Source organism: Arvicanthis niloticus, chromosome 8, assembly GCF_011762505.2.
Source record: "Arvicanthis niloticus isolate mArvNil1 chromosome 8, mArvNil1.pat.X, whole genome shotgun sequence".
NCBI classification, from domain to species: domain Eukaryota; kingdom Metazoa; phylum Chordata; class Mammalia; order Rodentia; family Muridae; genus Arvicanthis; species Arvicanthis niloticus.
The window spans coordinates 59,864,699-59,885,643 of record NC_047665.1 but is presented as its reverse complement, the minus strand read 5'-3'; the positions used below and the strand labels follow the sequence as shown (position 1 = coordinate 59,885,643).

General features: G+C 39.3%; 1 protein-coding gene across 4 annotated transcripts in view; it reads right to left on the bottom strand.

Moving 5' to 3' along the window:
- Celf2 (CUGBP Elav-like family member 2) overlaps positions 1-20,945 on the bottom strand; it is an 810,622-nt gene that overhangs the window by 451,006 nt on the left and 338,671 nt on the right. The window lies entirely within an intron of this gene.

Below are 20,945 nucleotides of genomic sequence, written 5' to 3'. Positions count from 1 at the left end.
CAGATGAAAATGAGGAAAGTTTGAGTGTTATAACAGATTCTGGTTCCCAAAGACAACTGCAGTGTTACCCTAGAAACTGTCTTCTGTGGTCTGACTCTCCAATGCCCCATAAAGTGTAGCCCCTCATTTCTCTATCTACTGAACCTGCTGGGTACTGTAATAGTCTGACCAGACTACAGGACAAAATAATCCCAACATCAACCTTTCTACACTAAAGCTATTACTGGTTTGGTGGCTTCTTTCTTCTGGAATATTTGCTTTGAGTATGTTCTCTCTTAGAAACAAGCCCCAGGCTACAATTGATACTCTGGTACAATCCCAGTGGAGCTATCCAGTATCAGCTTCCAGCACGATGAAGGAAGCATCTCTTATAGCTAGACTAGTCAAGAACTAGTCACAACATCTGAGTCCTGGAGTTTAAGGGAATCCTGTGGGGGAATGCTCAGCTGAGCCTCCATTACCTACAAACATGAGACAGTAATGAATTGTGTAAAAGCCACCAAAATTTGGCAAGCTGAGGAGGATTGCTTTGCTGCAAGTTCAAGGCCAGTCTGAACTACATAGTAAGGCTCTGCCCATCCTCTAACTTAAAACAAAGAAACTAACTAAAAACAAACCAAACAACAACAAAACCAAAAAAAAAAAAAACAAAACAAAAAAACCCAACAACAACAAAAAACAAAGACAAAGCAAAACAAAAACCAGTAACCTTGGGATGTTATGTTAACTAGAAACAGACAACTGGGATGGGTACCAGAACACAGACCTAGGAACTTGGCAATGTCAGGAGGAAAGCAAGAAAGACAGATGAATAAGATAGCTCTGGATATAGTTTGAGATTGAAAGGGTGAGAGATTTGAGGTGAAACTTTGGTAAGAAAGTGAAAAAGGAACGGTCAGCGGGTTTAAGAAATGAATAAATATTTGAAATACCAGATAGTGTAGAAATGTAGAGACAACTCAGCCAAAAGGTCACAGGCATGCTTAAGGGAGGGCCATGCTGAGGCTGTATGTTACAAGTTTGAAGGATACCATCTGCACAGGACTGGGACTTGCCCATCTGTGCTCAGCTGCACTGATCAGAAGAGAAAGCACAGGATTGGTTTGATCTGGGACTGAGGTTAAAAGAAAACAGAGTGGGAGACTAAGGGAGCTGTGGATCCAGGCAGGTGGTAGTTGAAGCAGTGCCCAGGATTTTAGCCTGTTTGGGAACAGAAAAACCCAATGCGAAAAAAAAAAAATAATTTAAAAAGAAAAAGAAAGCATAGATTTGAGGTTACCAAGCTAAGCTACACGAGAAAGGCATTGACAGAAGCTGGAGAGAGTGGCTGTGACCCAGTTATGAAATGGGATTGAATCCTTTGATGTATTGTGTCATGCAATCATCAGTAATTAAGAGTTATGCAAATAAAAATATTTAAAGATTAACTTAAAGAAAGAACAGCTAATTTTTTTATATGTCAGAACTTCATTAAGTGCATGGTTGGGAACATGATGTCCATGAAGAATAAAACTGAGAATGTGTTTGTTTGTTTGTTTTACTAATTATTTAAGTTATTTATTCAAGGGTGTGCTGAAGCAGGCTGGGATCCATTGATGAGACCTAATAGCGTGCAGTCCTTTCAGTATCTACATTCAGGGTGACAAAGAGTCAAGAGTTTATTTGGGCTTAAGGTTCTAGAGAGAGTTAGTTCATAATGGCAGCAAGTGGGTATGGAGCAGGAAGGCATGGCAGCAGGTAACAGAAACAGGAAACAGGTCACATTTCAATCACAAACAAGACGCAGAGAAAGATTGCCAAGTGGAGGGAAGTCATGAACTCTCAAAGCCACCTGAAGTGTTGTACTTCCTCCAACAAACCTATATTACCTCCCCTAAACAGCACCGCCAATTGAAGATCAACTGTTCAAATACTTAGCCTATGGGGCATTTTTCCAATCAAACTACCACACAGGATATTTGCTTTCGTGAAACCAGAATTTAAGCGCCTAGCCACTTCCATATCCCTGGATCCTGCTTAGTATAAAAAAGAGAATATAATTTTATTCCTCTCTTGTCGATATAGATTGTTAGTGGACGCCTTAGCCTGCACAATGTCCTCAAAGGTCATGTGTGGAAGATTGGAAGAGTATTTCATCATACTTTCGTTAGCAGCATGAAGCATAAAGGTTGGACCTGAAAATATGTGATTGATTAGTTCACAAGACACATCCTCTTTTTCCCTATGCCAGAACATTCCAACACTGAAGGAAACAGGCAGCAAAGCTAAAATAAGTAGAACTCAACACTATGCTGATACAGTTTCTAGCTAGACGAATGGAACTGAAGAAGAAAAAAAGATTAACCGTGGAATGATTATTTTTGGAAGGGAAAAACCACTATCCTGCTCCTCAATAAAGTCAAGGGCAGGCTTTTGCTCAACCCACATGAACATCCCCACTCCTGGTTAAAAGTCACAAGCCCAGTAACCTACCACTTCATCTTTGATTAGTAACAAAGATTCATCTTTGGTTTACTAACACTATGGCATTGACATTGAAAAACATGTTAACTATACCAATCATTTATTATTAGTCTGTTCTAAATTTATCAGTTTTTCTAGTAATGTAACTAATATATTAGAATCCAGGGCTCAAACTGACTTGCTCTTACACATTGTCTTTTGAAAGTTTTCCCCGCTTCCCTTTCCAGTTCAGTTTCTAAAGAACTATCTTCATTCTTCTTTCTGTTTCTGTTTGCTTTAGGATAGTAACAAAAAAAAAAAAAAAAAAAAAAAAAAAAAAAAAAAAAAAAAAAAAAAAAGAGTGAATTAACACAACAGCAACAAAGGGTTACTAGAGATAGGAATAAAAACCTAATCCCAAAAGGATTTCAAACTCATGGGTTTGAAATAAGACACAAAAAATTTTCATCAGTGAGGCAAAGCAAGCCTGAGGATTTGGAGCTGTTACTTTGTATACTAAACTATATTAATATTTTTTTCCACTTGTGCAATAAAAACTGATTGAGAATGGCTTAGGAGTGAATAAGAGGGCAATAAAGCGCTTTGTGACTCACTCTCTGAATTGTAATATTGACTTGAAAGGTTTCATTAAAATTAGAAGCCTTTTAGCTTGTTCTGTTTCTATTAAATAGGAATGCATTAGTGCATTTTATTTCGGAAAAAAAAATCAGAAAGGAAGAATATGTAATAACTGGTGTAGAAATATTGGGTTATGTTTTTGAGAGGATGAAAAAAAATACACACACTTATAAAATCTTCATGCCACTTGAACTCTTCTGCAGCATTCTTTAACCAGACTGCTTTGGTGGCAGTCCCAGGAGGCACTGCAGGCATTAAGCTGGTCACTAAACCTCCTTCCCTACCTCCCCTTGAATGCAGTAGGAAGGAGCTCAAGTTTCCTGCTGAGAACAGTTGAAAGTGAGGCTGCATGGTGGTGGATTCTACTTAATGGCCATTCTGTTTAGTGAATGAAAATTATCTAACAGGGAAAAATAATTGTCCTCATTTTTCCTTCCAAGGGCACTTATTAAAACGGATTTTAAAAATGAATATGCAAAGATACAGCAAATTAAGCTCACTATATCAAAACAGCAACACACTTAAAGATATTGAAAATACTCACTATTCTTTTATAGAAGAGGAAAACACTATATTGTCAATAATATATTTTTTCATTACTTCTGGCTGATAAAAGTTGATGACAAGAAAGGATGTTTATATTCCCTCAAGCTTTCCCTAAGACAAAAATGTGCATGAAGTGCAGAGGAGACAAAAGCTTCCCTGTGATAGCCTGGATGTTTGGGCCTCCCCCAAACTCAAACCAGGAAGGTGAACATTCACTTTGATAGCATATGAAGATGCATGTTAGAGAGGCATAAAACTTACAAGAGGTCACAGGAAGAAGGTCACTATGATGGGGTTCACAGTTTTGTAAAAAGAAATACATATACTGGAGATATAGCTCAGTGGGTGAAGGTGCCTGACACGCAAGGCATGCACATGAAAATGGACGTTTGATCCTCCAGGTTTACATGGTAGAGGAAGATAACCAACTCAACAAAATTTCTTCTGAGCTCCACATAGGTATATACACATACGCACTAAATGTAATAATAATAATCAAAAATATATACGAGCTAATGAGATGGTTCAGCAAGTAAAATTACTTGCCACATGGGTGTGATGGCAATAATACACCCGACATTCTGGCTCATGGATCCAGACATTTCCTTTGCTCCATCCAAGTTCCAGCACTACCATGGTTTCAACTCATAGGGGGTCCTGTGCAGCAGAGAGGCTCAATTAAAAAAAAAAAAAAAAAAAAAAAAAAAGCTTGACTCACGAGTATGAAACCCTCACAAATGAAATTATAGTCCCAATAAATGAGTTTCAGTACAGCTTCTTTGTCACTCCAACCATGTGAGGACACAGCTAGAGGGTACCGTCCAGTCATCAGAAAGCAGGCCCTTAAGATAAAGAACCTGCCTTGATGTTTGATTTTCCAGACTCTTTCCATAACTTTCCATCATTTATGTGCTTCCCAGTCGACATGGTTTTATTAAAGCAGCCCCACTGGATTAAGACTCTCCTCATTCTTCAACCCAGTCTTCTCTCCTTCCAGCTTGCTTGCTTAAAGTGCTCTGAGGTACTGACCCTTTAAGTGGATGGCTTGTGACATCCCAGCTCCCTGGATACGTTCTCTTTCAACTTCACCCACATTGCTTTGATTCCAAGCCCGCTACCACCATCATCTTCCTCTGTCCTTTCCTCCTTCCTCCTCTACATGCTATTAAATAATAAAAGCAACATTTCCTCCTGTAGCCTAAGAGATATGAGAAGAGAATTTTGTATTTTATGACAACAGAATTCATGACCAGACTTTTTAAAGACTTACCAGAAATGCTTTTCCTAATATGCAATGGAAGCTAACATTACCCTTGTGTAGACTTATCAGCTAGTCTTATTCTGGCAGGAGTATGTTGGGGATTTGGTCTAACGCTTATAGTATGTTAATTGGGTTTACCAAAATTGCACGAGAATCCGCATGTAAGACGCCGAGGGTCCCTGCCCCCACTTGGTTTTAGTCGGTAAATAAAGTTATCCATAGCCAAGGCTGGGCAGGGAGATGGGTGAGACTTTAGGATTTGAGGGCAAGGGAACAGAGGGAGGAAGGAAGATTTAGAACCTCCATGCTGGGAAAGAAGAAAAACCAGGCCTGAGAAGTGTAGGACAGAGAGATAGTCAACATGTGGCCCAGGAGGGCTGCAGGCCTGGGTCTGGGGCGGCCAGGATGGAATATAGGTTTTAGTAAATAATAATTCAGGAATATTGGAGGGGAGAGTGTGTTAGCCGAGTGGAGGTCTGGGAGTGGCCTAGCCGTTGAGATATTTAAGGCATATTAAAATAGAAGGCTGTGTGTGTGTGTGTGTGTGTGTGTGTGTGTGTGTGTGTCTTTCATTTGGGAACCCAGAACATTGGGGCGGGTAGCGAGGAACTCACGCCCCTGCTGCCGCCAGGGCAATCTGAGTAGCCTTAATTCCCAACTGCAACAGGAGTATTAGGATTTTAATCTTTAATTAGCACGGGCATCGTGAATTGTCCCATTCTCAGTGAACTTTGACATTTCCCTTTGGCTAACTATCCAGTGAATTTCTTCACTGGCGTGTGTCCTCTGGCCTAGAGACTTAGCAAAATTGACTTAAACTATCTCAAAATTCTGGCATAGTATTTTTGTTGTTGGTGTTGTTCTCTGACAATAGTGAACTCTCTAAACCCTCGATAAAATGAGTCACTATCTTTGGCCTTCAGTCTGAGCAGCTGAAGAAGGCTGAGGGAACCTAACATTAGCTCATGTATCACGGACACACAAACACCTCCTCCGTGAGGTGGCTGAAGCTGGTGCCTGTATTAAGACAGCTGTCTCAAATTCCGCGAAGACTTCCCATTTGTTCAGTTACCGGGTCATAGGTCTATATTTATCTCTCTAACTTAAGCATAAAAACATTTGGTCCCATTGCAGTCCCTACTGCTTGGGCTTTTATATCATTTCTTTTAATTCCAATGATTCTCTCCCACTTTCTCCCAACTTTCCTTATATTTCCTCCATCCCTCCCTCCCTCTGTCCCTCCCTCTTTCCTCTCCCTACCTCCCTTCTTTCCTTTCTTTCTACACTTACTTGTTAAGTTATCATCATTTCCCCCTTTCTCATAGATCCCACCGTTACTGAAGTCGTTCTGAAAGTTTCCAAGTCTAAGTCGCTGTTCCAGAACCTTCTTTCGAATTCTTCACTGGAAATTTCAGCTGTCCGTTAGCCATGTGTATTACTGAATTCCCTAATCGTGCATAGGTGAAGAGTTCACCCAGGAATCTGCACAGGGAAGACAGTGGATACTCTAGGCAGCAGGGGCCATGCTAATACATACAGCATAAGAAGGTGAGACAATCAGAGTCCAGTGGCCAGGCTGGGCTTCATAGTTCCTCTGTGAAACCTCTGCTTTTCACTTGGAAAAGTTTCGTGACTGACTTTGTGTTTTAACTTGTTTCCATGTGATCAATAATATTTCAAATGAGAATAAAGTTGGATTTCATCATATAGTTTTTACGAAAATATTTTTCTTAATTTGTAAACAAGAAGGCAAGTACACTTGGCCTTGCATGGTATATATTGGTCTCAAAACTCTTTTCATATTGCTAAATATGCCTGCCATTGACGGGAAGGGTCATGTACCTTGTTCCGTCTGTCTGGACTCACCCTAATGACACGCTGGTATCAATAGCACAGGGGATGTGATACTGAATGATTTCTAGATTCTATCTATCTATCTATCTATCTATCTATCTATCTATCTATCTATCTATCTATCTATCTATCTATCTATCATCCATCCAGGTTCTGCTAATCCTCTATAGTGTTTATCTGGGGTAATCCAACTAGGTGCTGAATAAGCAGTTTGAAACTGTCACACTAAAAAAAAAAAAAAAAAAAAAAAATCCATGTACAGGCATTTTGATTGACAGCCCAGCTGAGTTTCAGCTGACAACCAGCATCAACTGCTAGCCAGGTGAGTGAGCCAAATTGGATATACACCCCACAGAGCCTGCAGATCATGGCAGCCCAAGACAACATCTGAATGCAGCTGCACGAGGCACCCTTAGCGACAACTGCTCAGCCAAGTCCTTCTTAAATTTCTGACCTAAAGATTGTGAGCAAAATGCAAGGGGGCATTTCAAGCTGCTAGCCTCTGTAGTAATTTGTCACAGGGACAGTAGCTAGAACATATGCATATTAGTGCCTTTTCATACCTACTCTCCTCCATGCTCCAACACGTGATCTAACAGCTACAAATGGTATACTAATATTTCCAAAGACAGGTTCCGTACCAGGTGGAAGTCATATGTTAGTTTGAAGAGCTAGCTTTTCCTCCGTTTCAGCGACTCACTTTGAAGACCAGCAGAAAGCTGGATACAATTGGGAAAAAAGGGGAAGTGGGAGTTCGGCTCTGCTAAGTCCTTTTATTATACCTATTGCTTTAAGAAGATTATTTCTAATTACATAACAGTTAGAAAGTCAAGGACCTTTGCCTAACTTGGAGAATATTAATTATTAATATTAATTATCTTCCATCTTTGTCTCACGACCTTAAGGCTTTGAGAGCAATTTTTAACCTGCCTTGACCAGAACTTCCAGACAATCAGGAATTCCACAAAATGATCTTTGAATGTTTTTTTCTTTAAAATAAAACGTTTTTCATGATTAAGGAAAAAGGCAAGGTTCTCTTCCTGTAAGATAATAAGTAGGATACACAAGTAGGAAAGACAGCTACGTGGGGCAGAGCTGGTGAACGGCGACTACAGCCACGAGGGGCTGAGTCTTCTGGTGAGCACACCTACAGCACTGTTCACAAAGGAGAACCCTTCTGTGGACAGTTAGTTTTTTACACACAAACATACTTTTATAAAAATGTAATTTTATCAAATGTAATATTACACTAAGGAGTTGCATTTCACCTCTCACCTCAAGTTACTACATAGGTTACTGCAACTTTATTTAGTATGCAAACAAACTAGAACCTAATAGGAAAGTTTATTCTTGGAACAAGTAGCTAAGTTTCAGCCAGTAAGAACAGTTGAGTTTTAGGTGATCCTTGGTTGCTAAACGATCAGCTTATGTCCACCTGTGGCAGGTAGTATGCTGGGCTCAGTCAAATTATTTAACTTCTTTGGTTTTGTTGTTTGTTTCTTTGTTTATAAATATCACCTTCCTAGGTTACTGGGTAGGGGTCTCTGAACTTGATTCAAATGAAACTTTGGTAAACTTAGTTTGTCTAATGGTTTTCTTTCAACAAGCCCCATCATGTAAAATTATCAATTAAAAGTGAGGTTTGTCCTAGAAAACAAAGGAAAAATATTTTCTTTCTCCAAAACTTTCCATAACTTTTTGTCCCCCTGTCTCTGCCTCTGCCTCTCTCTTTTTCTGTCATTGTCACACACATTCCCATATGCACTCTGTGTATCTCTGTCTCATCTCTCTTTCTCTATCACTCTGTCACATAAACATACATATATACACACACACTACACACACACATACCACACACAGACATGCATACATACACACACATGTGCACACACACACCAAACACACAGACATACACGTGCACACATGTACACACACACACACACACACACCACACACACACCAAACACACATACATACGCCACATATACACACACAACACATGTCCAGGCACATACAACACACACAAATACATGCATACATATACATACATGAGCATACACCCACTCACACACACCAAACACACATACACACATGTGCATACCCACAGGCACACACATACACTCACACCACACACACGTACACACATACATGCACACACCACACACATACATACATGCACACACACATACACCAAGCACACACACACACGTGCAACCACATGCATGCACACACATACACACACACCATACACACCACACACACACCACACCACATATATACACACCACACATACATCACACACACCACACACATACATGCACATGTGTGCACCCACACATTTTCTCTCTGTCACTGTCAGTCTTTGCCATCTCTGTCTTTTTTTTGTCTCTGTCTCTCTCTCCATCACTCTGTCACTCTCTGCAGGGTCTCTTCTATTCTATCATATCCTCAAATTTAGTATGTTGCCAGAGAAAATCTTGAACTTACCCTCCCGAGTCTACCTCCTGAGTTCTATGACTAGAAGCTTATAACATCTGGCTCATGTAGCGCTGAAGGACAGATTTAGGTCTCATGTTAGGAAGGTTCTCTACCAGCTGAGCCACATCTCCAGCCTGGACTTACATTTTTCTTTTTTAGATTTATTTCATATGCATTAACTGCTTTGTCCGTATGCCTGTCTGCATGAGAGTGTACCACATGTGTGCTTGGTACCCATGGAGGTCAGAAGAAGACATTGGATTCTCTGGAACTGGAGTTATGGATGATTTTGAATGGCCACGTGGGTGCTAAGAATTGAACCAGAGTCTCTGCAGGAGCATCACGTGCTCTGCACCACCGAGCCATCTGTCTGGCTCCCAAAATGTACTTTTGATATTTTTTATTCCTTGTTAATGAGTCATAAATTTCCCTTACATAACTTTAATTGAGCAAAATGATTTTAACGAGCTAGGATAGGTACTGAGGAGCCTCGGGGCACCTACAGGTCCCACAGAGCCTTTTAGGAGGTCTATGGAACCTAAGTAATTTTCATAAGAGTATTAAAATATAGCTGTCCATTTTTACTTCATCTTCTTGTGAAGGAACAGTGGAGTATGTGGTTCTGTTGCTGCAGTAGGTTCTGTGTAGAAGCATATATAAGTGCCCAGTTATCAAAGATGAGAAAATGGTTTGAGAAACCATTCTGAGGGCAAAATGTCTGCTATGTGGACAGGTTTCAGATATAAGCATGTACAAAGCCAGGTATGGTAACATGGGCTAGTAATCCCAGCTCTTCAGCTCTGAGAGACATAGACACAGGAGGATCCCAGGGGTTACTAGCCAGCCAGTCTAGCCATTAGTGAGCTCCAGAATCAGTGAGAGATCTTTCCTCAAAGTACACAGTGGGGAGTGGTTGAAGAACACACCCACTGTTGAGGTCTGGCTTCTAGAGGTACATACCTCCACATAGATGTACACACATGTAGAAAACATGCAAACACTCAAATGAAAATGCAAGGTAATTCTGGTGTTTTCACTACAATAAAAATATATAGCTATTTTAATGGGGCTGGAGTTGGTCATCTGTTACTCTTGCCGAAGACGTGTGTTGGTTCTTAACATCTACATGGTGGTTCAGAACCATCCTTAGCTTCAGTTACGGAGGATATGACACCCTCTTCTGTCTTCTGTGAGCACCAGGAATGCACATGGTGCATATACAGACATGCCAGCAACACACTCAAACACACATACAAAAATGCAAAATTAAAAATTATATTTAATAAAATTATTAATAAATGCATGCATTTTAATAGAAATGCTATTCAATGGATTCGACATTATATTTTATGAATTAACTCATATTTAATATTTCCTTAGTTTCAGTTTACAAGGTAAATATTGATAGGCTTAATGTATACAGACAACTACTTTGGGACCTTTAACATGTATTTAAAAATAATAAAGAGGTCTGAGAGCAAAATAGTTGAGAACTTAATGGCTTGGAACTGATCTGGAGAAATAAAGTCTACTGCACTAAGGATAATATTTATACTAGACATAAGTAGATCTTTTTAGGTAAACTGAAACCTTATGCTCCCAAGTCTGTGTTTTGTTGCAAGTTTCAGTGATTCCAGAAAGAATCAGAAAACATTTTGGCATGACCTAGGAGTAACTAAGGGAGGCTGGAAGGGCTCCCTCAATCAGACTTTGGCTGGGGTAAAAAGGTTTGTATGTATGTTTATGTGTACAGGCTTGCTTGATAGGGTGGCAGCTGAGTGGGGAGATTTTTTTCGTAAATGAATTTGATACTATTAGTTGAAAATTAAGTCACCTTAAATATATGTGTCTTCCATTCCATCTTACCATAGTATCATTGGGCACTGTTACTATTTCCTTATTTGCTTAGCAAGGTAAGTCTTTTGACAAATGGCCAGATCTCTCTGTTTCACTTCTCACCTTTAGTGAGCAGAATAAGCACATTTAGTCATTTTTGACTAACAAGTCCTGAAAATGGATTTTAATCAGGGTAATCAAACCCAACCACCCTGACCATCCTAAAGCTGCAGCCACACTGTGGTTTGATCAGTGTTAGGGGAATGTGAAATGTGTCTGTCATTGCTGACTGACTAGCTCTCAGGTCCCTACAATTATATTTTTAGCTAAACATCAAGTAAATGTGGCAAAAATGGGGGAAACATTGAGAATTGCAATAATGAGACTTTTGAAGGAAGCTCAGCTCTCTGAAAGCCAGCCTGCCAGAGATGAATACAATGTACTTATCATCTGTTATTGAAGCACTTGTGAGCACATAACAATTATACAAAAGAGATCACACTGTCCTCTCCCAACATCAAATTGTACCAGGATCCACCGTGCTTTATCAAGGCTTTGGGAGAAAAAAAAAATTACATCTCTCCTTACTTTATAAACTCTTTTGGAGTTCTGACTCTTCTAAAATGAATGAAAAACAGAGTGCTATTTGATGGTCCCACTGAAAAGCAGAGGCTGCAACGCCCATGCACATTTAAGAAAAGGTGTTTATTTAACAAGCATTTGTTGATCAAGTACTGTGTGCCCACACATGATAACAAACTGGAAGAATGAGAATTTAACAGAGGTTGCATTCCAATGGAGTAGGTAAATTAGTATTTCCTGTAATTTTGAGTGTTTATAAATAATAGAAAGGAAAGTAGTGAATTCAGAAGAGGTCAGACAGAGCTAAGATGTCTCCAAAGGTTCGTTACTTTGCTTCCGGTCCTCTTCTTGGCACACCCTAAATCTGAGCTATCTGCAAAATGAAGCTTGGCCTTCTTAGCTCACCTAGATCTCTACTTGAGTCCTCTTTTCTATGCTATAGATCAGAAAGTTCCTCTGGGCAGAGAGCTGGGATGCTCATGGGGTTTGGGAGAAGAACAAGCTTGCCTGGACAAATTTGTTTATTTACCTTGTTCAGTTTTCTAGTTGATTATATCAGGTGTACATGTACAATATAAATGATCCCATTCAAGATGTGGAAGTGCAAGATCAGAGAATTGCAGTTTGTTAGTTTGAAGAGGAATGATTCTATAGCAATATTATAATATATGCTAACATAGTCATGTAATATTATAATATATGCTAATAAGAACATAGCTATGAAAGGACATCTGGTAAGCTCAAAGGATTGATATTTCAGATGTGAATCCTTTGAAGATGGACATGTGTGTATGAACAGAGGGCTGTCCTCAGTTGGGAGAATGGAAATTGAAATACTGACTTGACATTTAAGTAAGATCCTAACAAACTCACAATATCAAAATAGTATTATTATACAGCAGGAAGATTATTTACATTGATTATCTGACCAAATGATTTGAGTAATCAGAACAGAAAATAAGATAATACCCTTTTGGGTGAAAATGGGAGTTATTTTTCCTTCCCAAAATATGTTTTTAAATCTTTAGGTAATAATTGCAGTTATTTCCTTGGAGCATTTCCATATTCAGAGAAATAAAATAAACATTAAAAAAAAATACTATGTGCTAGTGACTTGTGGATGAATTCTGGTTTTAGTGGTGGTCAGTTGGTTCTTTTCCAAAGTAAAACATTTGAATTCTATTTTTTATTTTAGTTAGGAAAATAATTCAATCTGGTATAAAATAATAGTAATTATAGCTGGCTAACAGGGTTGCTTCATGGTATGGTTCATGCCTGTCATTCCAGTACTTAGGAGGTAAAGGCAAGAGAATTAGTAGTTCAATGTCACCCTTGTTATATTGTAAGTTCAAGGCTAGTCTGAGATACAGAAAACCTAGTCTCAAACACACACACACACACACACACACACACACACACCAAACACCACACACATACAGACATACATGCCAATCAGTTGTCACTGAAATACCAGCTTCCATTCTTCTTTCTAGTACAGTTCATTGAAAAGATTAATAAGGTAACATAAGATAGCATCCACCAAAGAATGATAATGAATCTGTTGTTTTCACCCAGTTATCCTTGCCAGACACTGTTTCTCTAAAGACATCCCTTGATCATGTTTCCCTTTTGTTTCTTTTGGTCTTTGCTGGTTTGCTTGGCCCTAGAATCATGCCTTTTACATCACAGACAACCAGGAGACACTACACACTGGAATTACTGTAGAATCTTTTGAGTGTTAATTCTGATGAAAACCTCCAAGGATCTCATGACTCCCTGGTTACAGATTTGGAGATTGCTGTCATGGAGAACAACTTGGTTTTAAGTTAACCATCCTGTTTGTACTTCTCTCTGATGAGACTTGTTGTAGAAGAGTCAATATGCAAACCTTTCTTTGTATATGTCAAGAATATGTTCTATCATATGTCTGGTAGTTAAGCCTTTCAAGGTCACAATCTGTAACAGGATTTATGTGTCTGTGCCAATGACAGGCTTACATCTTTCCATGCTCTGCCAGCCTTCAGTGACAGCATCTGTTCTTCTATCATCTGAGCCCCTGTCCTCAGCTCTCACACTAGTGCCAGTACACTGTGAGGAGCAGGATAGGCATCGCTGTTGTGTGTACACATGTCAGCTGCAGGAAGCCCATCTTAGGTGACAGCCATGTCACTTTGGTACCACATCCCCTTTTACACCTGATCACACTTGCAGATGGGAAAGACAAAGGTTGCAAGTGATGGGAAACATAGGTGCCAGATGGACATGTTGGTGTGCAGAAGGGGACAGACGATCCTCCATCCAAGTGCCACGAGAGCCCACAAGGCTGGTACCTCCCGTGCAGACTCTAGCCATGCCAGTTACATAAATTGGTATCAATTCAGGGTCCAAAGAAGGACATGTGTGTCTACCTCTGATGGACACCCAGAGATGAGGCTTCCCAGCAAGGGAAGGCTGATTTTCATGGAATCTGTATGCCTGGCAGAGTTATGTGTGGAATGTGAACTCCCTCACCTAGGCTGGGTAGAAGACCTGTCTATCATTCTCCTCACCTCACTTGGAACTCACCTTGTATGCACTAACACAGGACCAAATCCTTATACAATTAAATCATTGAGGGGCTTAGGAGAGGTAAGAGAATGAGGGGACTTAGACATTGGGGGTGTGCTGCATCCAGATGTCTTAATGCTCACATAAAAATACTTTTTTAAGTTAACTGAGAGGAAGATGAGTGAGGATAGCGTTTTGAACTAAGAATTGAGTTACAAAGAGAGCCTTCAGGTTTGTTGTGCAGTAGAGAAATGCAGAAAGAAGAATTTAGGGGAAGGAAATAATTTAGTCTTTGTTCGAGATAATGCCAATAAAGTTGGTCTTTATTTTTTTATTTTTTATTTATTCTTTTTTATTTTTTTGCCTGCTGTTATTTTTGGAACCTGTGTCCCTTTTGATGAGTTCTTGTGCCAAGAAGAGGCAGTGTGGACTCGAGTGCATTTGGGCTGTATTTGAATAGAGTCAAAGTCTTACCTGTGCTGTTAAGTGACTAACGCTAATAGACTGCTTCCTGGAGCAAATGGTATTTGGAAAGAGCCATGGGAAGATTTTCCATGATATCTGCTTCTGAGCACCTCATGTGCCAAATGCCACTGCTGATTCTGCCCACCTTCACCATTGTTTCTAACAGCTTGGGACCAATGATTCCTACAACAGGAACTTGTTCCTAAACTGTTCTTGGGTAGAGCAAGCTCTGAAGAAAACTAAAGGCAGGGCTGGGATTTATTTATTTATTTATGACTTAGCATCTGCCTTAGCGAGAAGCTGGCCTGTGGTAAGTGGGCTATCAAACAAGTGCTAAGAAAAACAGGAAATCATTCCAGATGTTGGAACGTTAGAATCTAACTGAAGAAAGTGTCTGGGGGAGGGATTCCAAATGTTTCCTTCTGACCATTTCTTAACTATCACCCACTTCCAACTTTCTTGTGTGCAGAAGTCTTAATCCTACTTTAAGATCTTCATTTGAGTGGACATTCTTCATTCCCTGGCCACCTAGATTCCATTTCTTCTTTCTAAGGACTTTCTCTCCTTTCTTATTGATGGGGGGAGAAGCTGTAGCTCTGGATGCATTAAGTTCTGCTGTCTGTCTGTCTCAGGAGACGGACACAGTCAGATGCTTGCTTTCATTATGGCCGTATCCAAATAGAACTAAGCCCTACAGTGAAACACTTGCTGGTGTGTTTGATCAGGGTGTTTCAGTCTATGCTGTTGTCCTGTTCCTTTATTCTTTCTGAGACTTCACTTGTTTCTGAGACGGGGTTTTATGTGCTCTGGCCACACTAGCTGCGTAGCTGTCTAGAAATGTACGTATAGAACAAGTATGTACATAATAATTCAGTCATATTAGGTATTAGAGATCACTTAAAGATAATTAAAATATTAAGAAGAATATAAATAGATTATATGTAAACACTGTGTTCCCTGCATTTTTGAGATAAGGTTTCATGTAGCCCAGGCTGCCCTTGAACTCACTCTGCAGCCAAGGAGAATAAACTTGAATTTTGGATCAAATACAGATCTCCTTTGAATTTTTCCCAGACCCCTAAATCGTTTTGTGCCATGAGCTCCACTGTCTAGAGATGGTTGAAGAAACTCAGGAAATAAAATTTAAATGGATTCTTTTTTCAATTTAATGGATTGACAAAGGTAACAATAGAAATGAATACATCCGTGTGATATTCTCGATTTCCTTTTAGAATAATTTAGACTTATATTAAGGCCAAACAAACATTTCACTTCTTGTTCTGAAAGGGAGGAAATCAGCAACATCCTACAAAATTAGAAAATCCTCCCTGGAGGGAGGGGAATCTTCTGTAAAGGGTGGGGAATCCTCCATGGAGGGTGGGATTGGACAGAACATTTGTCATTGCTCAGCTTTTGTTACAGGTGAATGCAAACCAGTCTAGTAAGACTTCTGGCTTCGTCCCATCCACGACTTAAAGCCCTATTTTCCACAAAGCATCTTCTAACCTAAAGAATATTTCCAATCTGTAGCATATTTTAAGTTTCAAACATGATGCTTTTTAAAAGTCGAGCTTGAAGTGATGCCCCTCAGAGTTCCAGGCCCTGTTAGTACATTTAAAGGCTGAGGTTTCGATAAGGAAAGGAAGCCAGTGTGGACACTAAGCATTCAAAATAGCTTTACTCCCAGAGTCAAGAACATTCAAACGTATTCAGGACTACACATTTTTATTGCAATAAAGAGGCACTGAACAAATCAAATAGAAAAGCTTTTTACCTAAAATGCACTTGTTTAAAAGGGCAATTTCACATTTTTTTTTTAAAAAAAGGGAAATGAAATTTCCTTGGAAGGATTTAATCTGAGCTGATATACACAATATAGCAAGGAACTGTAATTTCTAGTTATTGGATAGACTTGTCTACCTTGAGGGTAAAGAGAAGGAAGGGAGACAGGGAGGGAAAGACAAGTAAGTTATTCTCTGTGCATGCTCTGATGATGTCCTATACTGTAAAAATAAAATGCTTAAATGATTCACCAGTTGTCATTTTAATATGGTCAGTTTGATTGTGAGTTTTAAATCCTATATCTTGAAACTCAGAGCTAAGGCTATAAAATCCATCAGCCCTTTGGAGGCCCTGCAGAGCCTAATCCAAACCAAGGCTAAGCCTCATCTCAAACTAAATGAATGAGCAGCTCTGGGCCCCACTAGCTCTGTGGACCTGTGAGAGGCAGAACATGCTTTAAAACGCACATTCTGTTGTGCATGTCACCACTGGCCTGCAAATGGAACCCTCTGACACCCAAGGACACTTGCTGTTACGAGTCAGGTGGTTACAATGTCTTTGAGAACAGAAAGATATTCTTCCTTGCTGAAATGGAAATCTGAATTTGTCTATGTGTATCTACTTTAAATCATGCAAATTTTTTACAGAAAGAGATGCTTGTGGCAGAAGGAAAGTATGGTGACCTTCACAGGCACTTCACAGGGTGGCTAGTGACCACTTTATTTGAATGTTCTTTCCCAGAACCTTTCCTCATATAAGTAAGTAGGTCTGTGCCAAGACTACAACTCCTTACACTTTTTGTTTTAAAAAATATATATAATATTTATTATATACTTTACATATGTAGTACATTCATCATATATATAATAATTTATATACTCTATATAAAACACATATATTGAGCTGGGGAGGTGACTCAGTAGCTAAAGAATTTACTGTACAAACAGAAGGGTCTGAGTTTGAATCCCAAGAACCAAGCACAATAGCACAGATCTGTAATTGTTACTGTGACTGTGTATTGTATTGTGACTGTGGTGAGCTCAGAGATGGAGATAGGAGACTCTCTAGAAGGTTACGAATCAACTAGTCTGGCATATGCAAAGGAACAACAAAGAGACTTGTTTCAAACAAGGTGGAAACAAGGCTGTCCCCTTTCCTCTACATGCACTTCACGGCATGTGCCTGTGACTGCACGTACACACATGAACACATATTTGTATCACATACTAGTGCTTCACAGGGATGCTACTGACCTTCAAGTTTAAAATCTTCCTTCCTAGAACACATAACATACACACGAACAGTCAAAAATTTTAAACATATATTTTATAAAATGAATATATATGTATGTATGTATGTATGTATGTATGAATGAATGAAATGTGTACAACAGTACTTAAGTGTGTATCCTGGAAATATTAAACTACTCTCTAACTTTCTTTGGAACTTCATCTCCAAGGTTAATAATGGACTTGGCTACAGAAATTGTAAGTCAAGTATAGGTAATAAAAAAAAATCACATCAGATCTATCTTTCTTTTGTAACCTTAGGCTAACAGGTATGGGGAAATTGCAAGGAGGAATTACAAACAGAAAACTGAAACCCTGCAATTACTTGAAAGTGCTCAAATCTTATTTAAGCAGCACGGACAACAGTTCGGCGCTGAAACTCGATTTTTACTTTAGGAAAACAGAACTTTTCCTTAGATTGTTTTCTCACCTCATTTTCTGTGGAATGGAGCTTGATCTCTGGATTCATATATACTGGGCTGTTTACAAGCCCCACTGCAAGGGCGTCTTCCTGCACTGTGTTAAACAGTAGAAAGCATCCATTAAGACCTGGACCACTCAGAGCCTCCCACAGGCTTGGCATTTTGCACTCAGCTCAAGGGCAATTAACTGCCTTTTCTTGCAATGTATGGATTCCTCTACATTTTTTTTAATCCCAGTGATAAAAACATCAAAAGGGAGACAAGTCTTGAAAAGAAAGTGACAGAGGAATGGTCACATGCATAGATTCTTTGGGGATTTGGGGAAAGTTATTTGCTTATCTGAATGATATTTGCCAAGATGAAAAGACACCAGCAGATTCCATGGGCTCTCGCTCACTGGGCAGCAGCTGCTGCTCTGTTGATACAGGGAACATCTGTGAGAGACTCTGTGCAGTAAGTGGAAAGAGTCACTGTCAGCAAAAAAAAAAAAAAAAAAAAAAAAAAAAAAACCAACAACAAAACAGTTCTAGAAGCAGCCAGGCCTTGGGAAACCTGAAGAAGCTGGGAAACAAAGCAAAGCACGGATGCAAAGAGATAAAGAGATGGTCTTATATCTAGTCCATCTGGAGAGTGGAAAGTTGCAGCAGAAAAGTGGGGAGCCTGTTCTACACGGTGAAGAGGAGTGCCAGTCTTGTCATAAGGGATGCTTTTTCCTGTTTGAACTCAGGTAGCATAGAGGGACCTGTTCACATCACAAAAGGCTAGATGGTAGAAGAGGGGTCATAGGTAACTCATTCTACAGCAGGGGAAATGGAAGCATATCAATGCACTCAATGCCTTGTCTTACTGGCTGACATTTTTGTTTGTTGAGGCAGGGTCTCACTATGCAGCACAAGGTGACCTTGAACTCACAGTGATTCTCCTGCCTCAAGCTCCAAAGTGTTGGCATAACAGGTTTGGTTTTCTAGATCAAAGACAAATTTGCTCATCTTTGAGCCAGAAGTTTAGCTCATGTTGAACGCTCTTGTTTCTTTTCAGGAGGATGTAAACAAACAGAAGTTGTACTACTTTGTGATGGTCCTGATGTTTTGTATATGAATTGATTCTGAATTGTTCAAACCAAGCTAATTAACAGAGTCAGACAATACCAATACTGGGTTTTATCTTCTGCTTTAAGAATCTCTCTTCAGCCGGGCGGTGGTGGCGCACGCCTTTAATCCCAGCACGTGGGAGGCAGAGGTAGGTGGATTTCTGAGTTTGAGGCCAGCCTAGTCTCAAACTCACAAAGTGAGTTCCAGGACAGCCAGGACTACACAGAGAAACCCTGTCTCGAAAAACCAAAAAAAAAAAAAAAAAAAAAAAAAAAAAAAAAAAATCTCTCTTCAACACCTTTCCCCAAGATACTGTCTTCTTGAGAAAACATGGTGTTTAGATGTTTAGATATGATTGGTACAGTCTTGCAAGGAGTCTTTGAGTATTTTTTTCTTTTTTAGTGAGTATTTGTTTTTGAATATGTGTGTATATGTGCATGTTTGAGTAGTACCTGTATATGTATGCATATGTGTATATATGTGTATGTTTGCGTATGTGTATGCCTGTGTGAGTATATGTGTTTATGTGTGTATGTCTAGGTGCATCTATGTATGTCTTTGTAGATATATGTGCATGTGTATAGGTACATGTATATATGTATCTAATATACATATATGTATGTAAATATGTATGTTTGTATGTATGTGTGTGTGCATGTGTATATTAGTATATATGTATCTATGCCCATGGATATATGTGTATATGAATATATATGTATATGCGTGTATGTATGCATGTAATATGTATGTATGAATATATATGTATAGGTGTGTATGTGTGTACGTGCGTATGTATCTATGTGTGTGCCTGTGCATGCCTGAGGGCTTTGCTTTGATTTGTTTTATTATGTTTTTTTTTTTTTAATTTGAGGAGTTTCCACAGATACCATCACAACAACATAAAATTATTTGTAAATCAGCTCCAGGTTTTTTTTAGAGCAATGTGCTGAATGCTGAAGATTGGAAGCTGGGATTGTGTGCTCTTTCTTCCTTTCAAAGACAGCTGATTTGCCTCAGAAAGTGCTTAAAACATAGCTCTCATTTAAGATCCTCAGAGAGCAAGCCTGTGCTCTCCAAGACACCACTTATTCAAGCAAGAAGACAACCAAAGCCATTTTCCATCTGTGATGGCGAAAGCCATTCATCATTAAATAAAACATTTAAGCAGTAATTTAAATATTACAGGCTATGAAACCGCTTAGGCAGGGAACAAGAACCGGAATTAGAAGACTAGGCTTGTCCTTGAGCAAATAATTAAAACCTTGCTGTTTCTCACACTTGTCTTAAACAAAAAATGGAATGAAAATTCTGGTCATTCATCCATTTCACATGAAGCTCGAAGCTCGTAGAACTAATGAATAGTCACTAGGCTTTGCTCAGAAGGAAGTTCTTGTGGCAGAGATAAACTGCAAACAGCTATGGCATTTGCCTGGTTTTGCAGGACAATTCTGATTTAAAATCTTTTATCCCTGTTCTGTGTCATAAATCAATCTTTCTTTCAACATTTTCTGCTAACCTCAATCAAAAATCTCCTTTCTTGTGGTCCTAAAACCAAGGTAAAAATGCCTAAAGTTAGACAAAACCAAGAAAAACCAACAAAGAGTAACCGAGGAAGAAAGGCATAGGGTCTTTTTAATACTGAGCACAAGGCATATGCTAATTTGCCAGAGTGACTGACAGGAATGGTGAAAGGACCATTTGTCAAAGTCTC